The sequence below is a fragment of the Pelophylax lessonae genome (assembly GCF_965119305.1).
Source record: "Pelophylax lessonae genome assembly, chromosome: 11".
In the NCBI taxonomy this organism is placed as follows: Eukaryota; Metazoa; Chordata; class Amphibia; order Anura; family Ranidae; genus Pelophylax; species Pelophylax lessonae.
Genome location: NC_138778.1, coordinates 166,288,298 through 166,302,302, shown reverse-complemented (window position 1 = coordinate 166,302,302; position 14,005 = coordinate 166,288,298). Strand labels below are relative to the sequence as shown.

Genomic DNA, 14,005 nt, shown 5'->3' with positions numbered 1-14,005 from the left:
GGAGCGCCCATGGTCACACCTGGGGATGGATTTCATTGTGGACCTCCCTGCATCCCGAGGCCATACGGTCATTCTCATGATTGTGGATCGGTTTTCCAAAATGTGTCACTGTGTTCCTCTCAAGAAGTTACCCTCTGCACAGGAGTTGGCCACGATTTTTGCCAGGGAGGTCTTCCGGTTGCACGGTTTGCCCAAGGAGATTGTGTCGGATCGGGGGAGTCAGTTTGTGTCCAGGTTCTGGCGCGCCTTTTGCTCCCAGTTGGGGATTCATCTCTCCTTCTCCTCGGCCTACCACCCTCAGTCCAATGGGGCCGCAGAACGATCCAATCAGGCCTTGGAGCAATTCCTTCGTTGCTATGTCTCCGATCACCAAGACAATTGGGTTGACCTCCTGCCTTGGGCTGAGTTTGCCAGGAACACGGCGGTGAACTCTTCCTCTGGGACGTCTCCCTTCATGGCCAACTATGGGTTCCAACCTGCCGTGTTACCGGAGGTATTCTCTCCCCAGGATATTCCGGCTGTGGAGGATCACCTTTCCGTCCTACGTGCTTCTTGGGTACAGATCCAGAAGTCCCTTGAGGTCTCTGCGCAGCGCCAGAGACTCCAGGCTGATCGCAGACGAGCGCCTGCTCCTTCCTACCAGGCCGGAGACCGTGTATGGTTGTCCACCCGCAACCTCAACCTTCGAGTGCCCACTCCCAAGCTGGCGCCTCGCTTTGTTGGTCCCTTCCGAGTGCTTCGCAGGGTAAACCCGGTAGCCTATGCCCTTGCGCTTCATCCTGGCATGCGGATCTCCAACGTGTTTCATGTCTCCCTGTTGAAGCCTCTGGTGTGTAATCGTTTCACTTCCTCGGTTCCTCGGCCTCGTCCGGTCCGAGTGGGCAATCGTGAGGAGTATGAGGTGAGCAATATCCTGGACTCACGCTTGGTCCGCGGTCGGGTGCAGTTTTTGGTTCATTGGCGTGGTTATGGTCCAGAGGAGCGTTCCTGGGTTCCCTCCGCAGATGTCCATGCTCCTGCCTTGCTCCGAGCCTTCCACGCACGCTTCCCTCAGAAACCGTTCTTTACTCCGCGGAGGAGGGGCCCTTGAGGGGGAGGTACTGTCATGGTCTTACCTTCTTGCTGTTCTCCTTCGTTTGACATGTGCTGGCGGCCATCTTGGTTTCTGGGTTTCTTGTAGCCTCCCACCCTGCGGCTCCTCCTTCCCACTGGGAGGAGCTGGATGCCTAGCTCATATATATAGGAGGTCTGTGGCTTCAGTTCCCTGCTTGGTCCTCCTGTGTTCACATGCTACTAAGACTGCTGCTACTTCTGGTTCCTGTTCCTGGCTTCGTCTGACTACCCTGTTGGTTCCTGATCCTGGCTTCGTCTGACTACCCTGTTGGTTCCTGATCCTGGCTTCGTCTGACTACCCTGCTGGTTCCTGACCCCTGGCTTCGCAAAGACTCTGCATCGGTTTCGCCATCCGTTTGGACTTTTGCTTTATAGATTGTTTTTCAATAAAGCTGTCTTATTTTCACTTATCTGTTGTTGTACGTCTGGTTCATGGTTCCGTGACAGCGCCTCCCTCACGTACTCCTCCATGGCCTCATTCTCCGCTACCGACAGTGGATAGACCTTGCCACGAGGAGGAACGGCACCAGATTGTAACTCGATGGCACAATCGTATGGGCGGTGCGGAGGTAGGGCAACCGCGCGCACCTTATCGAATACATCCCGGTACTCCTCGTATTCAGGGGGCAACAGAGAGTCAGAGGAAGTACACAGCAACTTGACAGGCCCATGGATGCAACTAGCCCCACACTGGGGTGACCACGAGAGGATCTCGGCCGATCTCCAATCGAAAATCGGATTATGCTTCTGGAGCCAGGGGTACCCCAAGACCACCGAGTAGTGTGGAGACGAAATAACCTGGAAGCAGACCGACTCTCTGTGGACGGCACCAATGGCTAACCCCACTGGAAGGGTCTCATGAGTCACGTGTGGCGGCAGAAGGGGTCTGCCGTCTATCGCCTCAAGAGCCAGAGGAGAACCTCGAGCCTGCAGAGGAATGGAATTGGCGGCAGCGAACACACTATCAATGAACAAACCACCAGCACCAGAGTCCACCAACGCCTGGGTCGTCACCGAGCCCCCGACCCAGGAGAGGACAACAGTGATCAGTGGTTTGTCAACACGCGAAACCGGGGACGAGGAGACTCCACCCAAGATCTGCCCCCGACAGGATCTCAGGTGCGAGCGTTTCCCGGACGGTTCGGACATGCCAACCGAAAATGCCCACCGAGACCACAGTACATGCATCGGCCCTCGCGTCTCCGGAGTACCCTCTCCCCCTCGGACAGGCGAGCAAACCCCAGCTGCATGGGTTCACCCCCAGACAAGTCATCCCCAGGAGGCGTGGGAGGAGAGGGAGGCACGGGTGGGACAACAAAGGTAGGCGCCAATCTGTTAGGAGGCCTCCGCAGACTCTCCTTAAAGGAAGGTCTCTCCCTGAGTCTGGTGTCAATCAAAATCAGGAAAGAAATAAGAGACTCGAGCTCCACTGGTAGGTCCTTAGCTGCAACCTCATCCTTCAAGGCATCCGAGAGACCATGAGAGAAAGCAGCGACCAGAGCCTCATTATTCCAGCCCACCTCTGCTGCCAGGGTACGAAACTCAATGGCGTATTCAGCTACGGATCGTGAACCCTGTCTGATGGACATAAGGAGCTTCGCAGCAGAGGCAGCACGAGCCGGCACATCGAATACCTTCCGAAGAGAAGCAACAAAACCGGAAAACTCGGCAACCACCGGATTGTTGTTCTCCCATAAAGGGCTGGCCCAGGCCAAGGCCTTGTCCGAGAGCAGCGAGATTAAGAAGCCCACCTTTGATCTCTCAGTAGGAAAGGCATGTGGCAGCAACTCGAAATAAATGCCCACCTGGTTAAGGAAACCTCGGCACTGAGTTGGCTCTCCCCCAAAGCGCAGTGGAAGGGGGGCAGAACCGGACATACCCCGAAACACCGCAGGCGCAACAACTGGTGTCGGGGTAGACTCTGGCGCAACAACCGGAGCGGCAGTAGGAGCGGGCCCAGGAGCGACAACCGACCCATCGGCAACGGGAGCGAAATGAGCCGTGCGTTCAAGCAGGGTTTGCAACGCCACGGCGAACTGACCCAACAGGTGATCCTGCTGATCAAGTCTGGCAACCAGCGAGGGTAGTGAGGATGGCCCTGTACCGTCAGAATTCATGGCTTGGTCCTAATGTCACGGAACCATGAACCAGACGTACAACAACAGATAAGTGAAAATAAGAAAGCTTTATTGAAAAACAAGCTGTAAAGCAAAAGTCCAAACGGATGGCGAAACTGATGCAGAGTCTTTTGCGAAGCCAGGGGTCAGGAACCAGCAGGGTAGTCAGACGAAGCCAGGATCAGGAACCAGCAGGGTAGTCAGACGAAGCCAGGATCAGGAACCAGCAGGGTAGTCAGACGAAGCCAGGAACAGGAACCAGAAGCAGCAGCAGTCTTAGAAGCATGTGAACTCAGGAGGACCAAGCAGCGAACTGAAGCCACAGACCTCCTATATATATGAGCTAGGCATCCAGCTCCTCCCAGTGGGAAGGAGGAGCCGCAGGGTAGGAGGCTACAAGAAACCCAGAAACCAAGATGGCCGCCAGCACATGTCAAACGAAGGAGAACAGCAAGAAGGTAAGACCATGACACAGCCCTGCATCTCCTGTACCATGCCCACAGCTCTGCATTCTCCTGTACCATGCCTGCAGCCCCTGTTTTGGGTCTTGTGGTGGTCCAGTTGGGTCTAGTAGCTGCTGCATTTCCCACCCTAGGCTTATACTCGAGTCAATCATTTTTCCCATTTTTTTGTGGTAAAATTAGGGGCCTCGGCTTATATTCGGGTCGGCTTATGCTTGAGTATATACGGTATATATATATATATATATATATATATATATACACAGTATATATATATATATATATATATATATATATATATAAAAAGTACAGTAAAACTGCAGGAAAGGGCACTGGGGGGCAAACTAATGTAAATTTATTTTGTAATGTAATCCAATAGGATTACAATATATCAGTGTGTTTTACTTTTCAAATTTGCCGCCGGTTCCACCCCCTGCGAGCGTCACGTCGCAGGAGACGGAAGCGGGGCTCACAGCATTGGGCGGAAAATCCGGCTGCCGTATGCTGCAGTGACACATCGCGGGCAGGATCACGGACAGGATCAGATCGGAGAGCAGCGGTGTCAGCGGAGATGTCACCGCTGACATCTGCTGCTCCACAGAGGTGCATGGAGCATCCAATCAGGTCCGCCTGAAAAAAATGACAAGCGGACCTGATCGGAAAGCCTGTGTGAAATGGGCCTTAGAGAACAACTAGTGCTGAAAATGTGTATATAGTAATGCATAGAAGATCAGGTTGCAGTTCATGTACTGTATCTCTAACAATCGCATCTTTATACCCCAGGCTTGCCAAGAACTTACAGTTTGTTGACTATTTATATTGTGCTTATGCCTATCGATATAAAGATAAATATGCCTGTAATATAAATACCAATTAGTGCCGGTTCACATATGTGTGGCTGCGGCGATCGCATGTAATATCGGAGCGCACTGCTCCTTCATTACATGCGATCGGGTGTGCAGTGCGAATTCAGCCATACACTTTGTATGGCTAAATTCGCACTGCACCCGCAGTAAAGTCGCACATGACCCCTTTTTTGAGCCGTATCAGGATCGGATCGCACAGTGGTTCACACTTGTGCGATCCGATCCTGTGCGAACTCTAAGAGCGCACTGCGATATGCGATCAAACTGGGGGTGTTGTTAACATTACATTGACACCCCCAGCGTATCGCATATGGCAGTGTGAACTGCCAAGGGTGCGTTTGCGATGCGGGAACAGGCTGCGAATTCGCAGCCTTCCCGCATCGCATAAGTGTGAACCGAGTCTTACTTTGTAATATTGTATATCAGATATTTTTACAGTTATTGTGGTCCAGCTTGTGCCAATGCATGTGCCATAACTGTGGGAACCCCATAGAAGCTGGAAATCACTGTAGTAGGCAGCACTACTACCCCTAGCTTCTAAGGTCCTGTCCCTGGTGTCTGCCCTCCTACTTTGTGAACACAGGAAGTCGCCCGCTTGGCACCATTTAGGGAGCACTTTATTTCTTCAATAAATGAAAAGTGTTTTGTAATGTAGACAGACGATGATTAACTTACCAGTTAGTCTTTGAAGTGTGGGAGGAAACCGGAGTACCAAGAGGAAGCCTATGCATTGTTGTGGTTGGGAATCAAACTGATGACCCCAGTTCTGCAGGTCACAGCCTAATATTCCACAATAAGTCCCTATTCACACCTAAAAGTTTTGTAGCTTGAAGCTCAAAGTTGGAAAAAATCCTGGTGCCCTTTAGCTCGACTCTGATGCTCCAAAAGGTACATCAGCTACTTTTGAAGCAAAATTGGGTGTGTTTGGCCCCACAGACCTTAACCACTTGCTGACCGCCTGCCGCAGTTTTACTGGCTCGGCTGCGCGAACTGACGTAGTATTACGTCAGTCACGCATGTGGTCCTGGGGTGCGAGCGCGCCACCGGGGGGCACTTCCGCCCCCACTAGGCAAAGGGGGAAGCTGATGCATGGGGCTGGTGGCAATGATTGCTGCCGGCCACCCCCGATCGCTCCCAAAAACAGCCGACCGTTCTTCTCTCTGAAATGATCACAGAGTGCATGTGATCCTTCTAAATACAGTGCATTGCGAAAGTATTCGGCCCCCTTGAACTTTTCGACCTTTTGCCACATTTCAGGCTTCAAACATAAAGATATAAAACTGTAATTTTTTGTGAAGAATCAACAACAAGTGGGACACAATCATGAAGTGGAACGAAATTTATTGGATATTTCAAACTTTTTTAACAAATAAAAAACTGAAAAATTGGGCGTGCAAAATTATTCAGCCCCTTTACTTTCAGTGCAGCAAACTCTCTCCAGAAGTTCAGTGAGGATCTCTGAATGATCCAATGTTGACCCAAATGACTAATGATGATAAATAGAATCCACCTGTGTGTAATCAAGTCTCCGTATAATACCCCTGCACTGTGATAGTCTCAGAGATCCGTTTAAAGCGCAGAGAGCATCATGAAGAACAAGGAACACACCAGGCAGGTCCGAGATACTGTTGTGGAGAAGTTTAAAGCCGGATTTGGATACAAAAAGATTTCCCAAGCTTTAAACATCCCAAGGAGCACTGTGCAAGCGATAATATTGAAATGGAAGGAGTATCAGACCACTGCAAATCTACGAAGACCTGGTCGTCCCTCTAAACTTTCAGCTCATACAAGGAAAAGACTGATCAGAGATGCAGCCAAGAGACCCATGATCACTCTGGATGAACTGCAGAGATCTACAGCTGAGGTGGGAGACTCTGTCCATAGGACAACAATCAGTGCTCTGGTCAGATGAAACCAAAATCAAACTTTTTGGCAACAATGCAAAACTTTATGTTTGGTGTAAAAGCAACACAGCTCATCACCCTGAACACACCATCCCCACTGTCAAACATGGTGGTGGCAGCATCATGGTTTGGGCCTGCTTTTCTTCAGCAGGGACAGGGAAGATGGTTAAAATTGATGGGAAGATGGATGGAGCCAAATACAGGACCATTCTGGAAGAAAACCTGATGGAGTCTGCAAAAGACCTGAGACTGGGATGGAGATTTGTCTTCCAACAAGACAATGATCCAAAACATAAAGCAAAATCTACAATGGAATGGTTCACAAATAAACATATCCAGGTGTTAGAATTGCCAAGTCAAAGTCCAGACCTGAATCCAATCGAGAATCTGTGGAAAGAACTGAAAACTGCTATTCACAAACGCTCTCCATCCAACCTCACTGAGCTCGAGCTGTTTTGCAAGGAGGAATGGGCAAAAATTTCAGTCTCTCGATGTGCAAAACTGATAGAGACATACCCCAAGCGACTTACAGCTGTAATCGCAGCAAAAGGTGGCTCTACAAAGTATTAACTTAAGGGGGCTGAATAATTTTGCACGCCCAATTTTTCAGTTTTTTATTTGTTAAAAAAGTTTGAAATATCCAATAAATTTCGTTCCACTTCATGATTGTGTCCCACTTGTTGTTGATTCTTCACAAAAAATTACAGTTTTATATCTTTATGTTTGATACCTGAAATGTGGCAAAAGGTCAAAAAGTCCAGGGGGGCCAAATACTTTCGCAATGCACTGTAGGATCACAGGTCTCTATGTTTATTTCACAAGACCCTCCCCCCACAGTTAGTAAACACGCCCCTAGGCTTACATTTAACCCTTTGGTCACCCATTATTTTAACCCCTGCCAGTGTCATTATTACAGTAACTGGGAAGTTGTCAAAGCCGATAGCCAATTTAGCATTCCCCACCCTGCAACCGAATGTATGCAAGGGGCATGAATATGTGCAACTGCGGAGGCAGAGAATGCCTCCATCACCTATGATTGGCTGTCGGCTTTGACAGCTTCCTGACTCGTGTCTGAACACTCCTGAGCTTATCCTTGATTGATTAGCACAACCTCATCTTTTATACATTACCAAAAATATGGGTAGAACATTGTGTATATATATATATATATATACACATATATATACATACACACACACTATATTACCAAAAGTATTGGGACACCTGCCTTTACACGCACATGAACTTTAATGACATCCCAGTCTTAGGCCGTAGGGTTCAATATTGAGTTGGCCCATCCTTTATAACAGCTTCAACTCTTCTGGGAAGGCTGTCCACAAGGTTTAGGAGTGTGTCTATGGGAATGTTTGACCATTCTTCCACAAGCGCAAACTGACAGGCAGACCTGATTGGAAAGCCCATGTGAAAGGGCCCTTAGTGAGTTTCCCAAGCGCTCAGGCCCCATTAACACCTAGTGTTTTTAAACAGGCCTTTGTTGTCCATGTTTTTCACCTGACATGCATAGGACAGCCCATTCATTTCAATGGGCAACAAACGCCACTAAGTAGCTCATGTAGCTTTTTACCTTGCCTTGTGCATTTTTTATAATTCATTTTTCCATCCGTGCCCCGCATTTTTTGGTGTATCAACAATTAAATGGCACTGTAAATGTTTTTTTTTTTTTTTTAAGGGACAGTGTAAAAATGTAAAAAAATATAATAAAATAAATGTATTTTTAAGCCCCTTTCCCACGTGCTTACGGAATAGTGAATTCATATGTAGGTCACGCCCACATATGTAAATGGTGTTTGCACCACACATGTCAGGTATCGCCGCAAACCTTAGGGAGAGAGCAATAATTCTAGCACTGGATCTCCTCTGTAATTTTAAACTGGTAACCTGTAGAAGTTTTTAAAGCACAGCCTAATGAGATTTCTACATACCGCAGTTTGGCGCCATCCCACATAATGCATGCAATTTTGAAGCATGAGATGATAGGTATCTATTTACTCAATGTAACGTCATCCTGCATACTATACACAAATTTGGGGTATATATTATGTTTCTTTTTTAATTCATTAAAGTGTATTTATTCCCCAAAAATTGCATTTGAAAAACCGCTGCGCAAAAACCATGTGACATAAAAAATGACAAATCTGCTATTTAATCAAAAAATCTCTGCTAAAAAAAAAAAAATATATATATATATATATATATATATATATATATATATATGGGGGGTTCCAAGTAATTTACTAGCTCATGTAGCTTTTTGTTGACAACGACTGCTATTTCATCAAAAAATCTCTGTTAAAAAAAAAAAAAAAAATATATATATATATATATATATATATATATATATATATATATATATATATATTTTTTTTTTTTTGGGGGGGGGGGGTTCCAAGTAATTTAATAGCTCATGTAGCTTTTTGCTGCGTTGAGCCTTGCGTGTTTTTATTTTTACTGCACATTTTGACGCATGAGCAGCTCATTTTTCCATGCATCTTCTTGCCATTACAGTGCCGTTAACAATAAATGGCAAAACAATGGCGGTTTTTTAGTGCATTTCGTATACGCACGCAAAAACGCGTGATATTGTACGCATTTACAAAAAAGTGAAGAGGTGAAAGGAGCCTTAATGGCTATGACAGCGAAATTGGAATCGATGGGCTTCCAATGCACAGAACTGCCGCAATTATCGGACACCTGTGCCAGGGGAGGTCACGTAATGCTGTGCAATGCATAGATCAGGGGGTCTTCAAAATACGGCCCTCCAGTTGTTCAGGAACTACAATTCCCATCATGCCTAGTCATGTCTGTGAAAGTCAGAGTTTTACAATGCCTCATGGGATGTGTAGTTCCGCACCAGCTGGAGGGCCGCAGTTTGAGGATCCCTGGATGGAGGTCAGAGGAGGGGACTAGAAATGGACTTTAACTGCTTGGCGCCCGCACTATAGCTGAAAGACGGCTACAGCGCAAGCTTAAAATGCCGGGAGGGTGTCCATGTACGTCCTCCCGTTCTCGCGCTGCTTCCTACCCCAGGGGGCGCGCTCTGTAATCACGAGTCCTTGGGACTCAGCTGATCACAGAGCAGGGTAAAGGGCCAATCACAGTGGGCCCTTTACCGTGTGATCAGCTGTGAGCCAATAACAGCTGATCACGGAAGTAAACAGAAGTCGGTTACTGGGTTTTTGGCTACTGGCTGTCAGCATGAAGAAAAGAAGAAAGCATTAACCGGCTTCTGTTAGGGCTCTTTCTCACAGGCAGACCGTTAAGATCCGCCTGTCCGTTTTTTTGGCGGATCTGAACGGTCCCCCCATGCATCCCTATGGGGCATCGGATGTCAGCGGAGACATGTCCGATCCGTCAAATCTGGACGGATGGAAACCCTATTTTCCATCCGTCCAGCGGATCGGATGAGAACGGACTGACGGTCCGTTCACATCCGATTCTCCCATAGAGATGTATGGGGATCTGATAGCTGTTCTCCGCGGAGAACAGCTGTCATCCTCCTGCTCAGCGGGGTATCAGTGGATCGATCCCCCGCTGAGATAAACGGAGTCCATCTGACGGAGGAACAGTATGAAAGGGGCCTTAGAGCTCGGGTGTCAAACTCGATTTCATTTACGGGATGCAACAGCATTATGGTTGCCCTCAAAGGGCCAGTTGTGTTTGTAAAATCAGATGTCCGTAGCACCCCACCCCCCTCACATCAGCTGTGAAGAGCCCCCCCCCACCATCAGAAGTCAAGAATCCCCCACCCTTCTTTACATCACAGTGCACCCCCCTTACCTTGTGCTGTTTCCGGGAAAAAGCTGGGAAGCAGAAAGTGCAGGGTCTGGAGGAGGACCAGAGGAGGGCTGAAGTCAGCTGCTGGAGATGGCTGAATACTAAGACTGGGGGGCGGAGATGAGGGGGTGCTGCGGCTGCACAGAGAAGTCCAGGATCTGTAAGAGGAGTTCTCTCGTCTCTGCTGCTGAATGTGGAGACAGGGTGGGCAGAGACGAGCCTCACCTCTCTGCTGCTGACTGCTGAGACAAGGTGAGGTGGAGCAAGGAGAGTGTCGCAGCTGCAGGAGAGGTGCAAGGGCCACATGAAATGGCCTGGGGGGCTAGATTCGGCCTGTGGGCTTTGTGTTTGACACCTGTGTTAAGTGGGGTACACACTAGTAGAAAATCTGCTGAAAATCCCCGTCCGAGGTAAAATCTGATGATTTTCGCCTAGTGTGTACACAACTTTCAGCAGCTGATGCCGACATTTTCAACGAAAAAAAAAAACGGAGGGACAAACACCAAAATTTTTATCATCCGTCCCCAGACGACCAATTTTCATTTAATGTGTATGCAGAACGTCCGTGAAAAATCGGATATTAAAGACCGCGCATGATCTGAAGTTGCTGATGACCCGGAAGTCTAGGAACAAACGTCCCAAAAAAAAAAAAAATCAGAAGAGAAATTTCCTGAACATTTATGCACTGTCCACTAAAAACGGTTATGACCGCTGAGCATGAGAGAGAAATCTGAGGATATTTCGTCCAATTTCCGTCAAGTGTGTATGAGCCTTTAGAGGGACATCAGTCCCCTTGCCCACCAGTGCTGCCTATCAGTTCCTCATCATCAGTGCATCCTGATCAGTGCCCATTAGTGCAGCCTCATCAGCACCCATCAGTGCTGCCTTACCAGTGCCCATTAGTGCAGCCTATCAGTGCCACCTCATCAGTACTAATTAGTGCAGCCTATCAGTGCCACCTCATCAGTACCCATTAGTGCAGCCTCATCAGTGTCCATTAGTGCAGCCTATCAGTAGCACTTCATCAGTACTCATTAGGGCAGCCTATCAGTGCCACCTCATCAGTACCCATTAGTGCAGCCTCATCAGTGCCACCTCATCAGCGCCCATCAGTGCCATCTATCAGTGCAGCCTATCAGGGCCACCTCATCAGTAGCCATTAGTGCAGCCTCATCAGTGCCACCTCATCAGCGCCCACCAGTGCCATCTATCAGGGCCACCTCATCAGTGCCCATTAGTGCAGCCTATCCGTGCCCATTAGTGCAGCCTATCAGTGCCACCTCATCAGTGCCCATTAGTGTAGCCTATCAGTGCCACCTCATCAGTGCCCATTAGTGCAGCCTATTATTGGCACTTCATCAGTACCCATAAGTGCAGCCTCATCAGTGCAACCTATCAGTACCACCTCATCAGTACCCATTAGTGCAGACTGATCAGTGCCCATTAGTGCAGCCTATCAGTAGCACTTCATCAGTACCCATTAGTGCAGCCTATCGGTGCCACCTCATCAGTACCCATTAGTGCAGCCTCATCAGTGCCACATTATCAGTGCCCATCAGTGCCACCTATCAGTGCCACCTCATCAGTACCCATTAGTGCAGCCTATCAGTGCCACCTAATCATTGCCCATTACTGCAACCTATCAGTGCCCATTAGTGCAGCCCATCAGTGCCACCTCATCCGCGCCCATCAATGAAGGAGAATAATTACCTGTTTGCAAAATTTATAACAAAATGTCAAAAATGTTTTGTTTCGTTTTTTTTTTTTCAAAATTTTTGGTGTTTTTTTGTTTAGCAAAAAATAAAAATCTCAGTGGTGAATAAATTCCACCAAAGAAATCTCTATTAGTGTGGGAAAAAATGTTAAATGGGTACAGTGTAGCATGACCGCGCAATTGTCACTCAAAGTGTGACAGCGCTGAAAGCTGAAGACTGGCCTAAGCAGGAAGGGAGATAAGTGCCCAATAAGTAAGTGGTTAAATGTGGCAGCCCCCCTCCCCCTCCCCCGGTGGGTGAGCCGTGTCCCGGGGGGCGGTGTACGTTTCGGTGTATCGGGGACGGGGAGGCCCGTGTGTGTTTCGGTGTCTGGCTCTGTATGACTCACACACCCTTCATTATTACTCACCTGGCCAGGTGAACCTGAGATCGTCATTACAGGGCGGCGCCATCCCTCTATTGGCTGAACTTCTTTTGACTGAGATCGCCACCAGCCAATCATCTTCCATCGTGTGAACTTGTACCCAATTCACAGTCAGTCCCAGAAGCCAAGCGAGAAAGCTGATTGACCGACATTCGCATTGGCCAATCAGCTTGCTCAAGGCGGTGACAAAGCGGCGAGAGGCCCGGGGATTGATTTCTGTATCAGCCAATAAGGGTAGTAGGAGGGGGACGGCGCTAGGGTAGGGGCGGCTCCTCATTGGTCGGGCGGGGGGTGTCGCTGTCAGCAGGCTCGGGGTTGAGGGTTTAGTTGTCGGAGTGAGTCCGGAGCGCAGTCACGGGATACCGCCTCCTCCTCCAGCGCCTGGCACCTCGGGGTAAGCGGACCTGTCCTGCCTTCTCCTAGGCTGGGGCTCTCTGGGTACCATGTGGACGGACTGGGCGCTTGCTTTGGGCTGCGCCTGCTGGTGGGGGGCGGCACTGGCATTGTCTCATCGCTCATTGTTTCTTATGTCAGGATTGTGGCTGCAGCTGGTGTGTAAAGGCTGCCCATACACTGTATAATCTGTACAATCCCTTTTAGCTTGACCAAAACTATATGATATGAGGACAAACCTCAACTATTCATTAAAACCTCTGAAGGAGATTGTACAATCAGATTGGTTGGTGTATGGCCAGCCTTTTCAATGTTGTAGTGTTCCTAGTGGAGGACAATGGTCTGCTGGTCTAGTCATGGATCAGATTGGAGGAAATGTTTTGTCTCTTGTGTTTACCCTGGCTGGCCAATTGGAGGGGGTGAAGGATTGTATATGTAGACCAATGTCTGGAGATTGGATGGGTGGAGCAGTCCCATGTGTGGTAATGTCTGCCGAGACATCGACCTGCCAGCTATTGTTACGGAGATGACCTCGCTGGAGAGGTCTGTGCTGGATGGGTTTTCACATTCCCCATAGAGATCTCTATATCTTATAGTTTAGACTTTTATCAACCAGGATTCCTCCAGAGGTTTCCAGGGGTTCCTTCAACTGTTGGCTTCTATTTGATGAATTCCAGGGCCAATACTACTTGGAAGAACAATCGGTAGGACCCAAAAGGTCTTTATAGTATGTTTGTTATTCTGACCACAGACGCGTGGGGCGTTCTCCCCACTGACTGGCACCTGGCGCATAGGGCACTCTCCCCACTGACTGGCACCTGGCGCATAGGGCACTCTCCCCATTGACCGGCACGTGGCGCGAAGGGCACTCTCCCCATTGACCGGCACGTGGCGCGAAGGGCACTCTCCCCATTATAAACAAGCAAAAAATTGGGGGATCAAACCCTGAACATGTATATCTAAAGCTGGTGCAGCTATGAACCAAGCGACATGTATATTAAAAAAGAATAGCGCACACATGCAAAAGAAATGACTATCAAATATGGAGACAATCCATAAATAAAAATGGGGATTTAGTCCCACAATATGGCCATATCGTGCTCAAGCCCACCACTACGTCAAAGTACCCCATTCAATGTTCTCCCCATTGACCGGCACGTGGCGCGAGGGGGGGGCGCTCTCCCCGTTGACCTGACGCGAGGGGGGCGCTCTCCCCG

At 48.7% G+C, this 14,005-nt stretch overlaps 1 protein-coding gene across 1 annotated transcript in view; it reads left to right on the top strand.

The window, feature by feature from the left end:
* The first annotated feature begins 12,684 nt into the window (after positions 1-12,684).
* The window catches only part of JUP (junction plakoglobin), a 118,889-nt gene continuing 117,568 nt past the window's right edge, over positions 12,685-14,005 (top strand). Inside the window, exon 1 of the mRNA XM_082272741.1 lies at positions 12,685-12,789. The gene's annotated coding sequence lies outside the window, so the exon portion shown is untranslated. The remainder of the gene's footprint in view (positions 12,790-14,005) is intronic.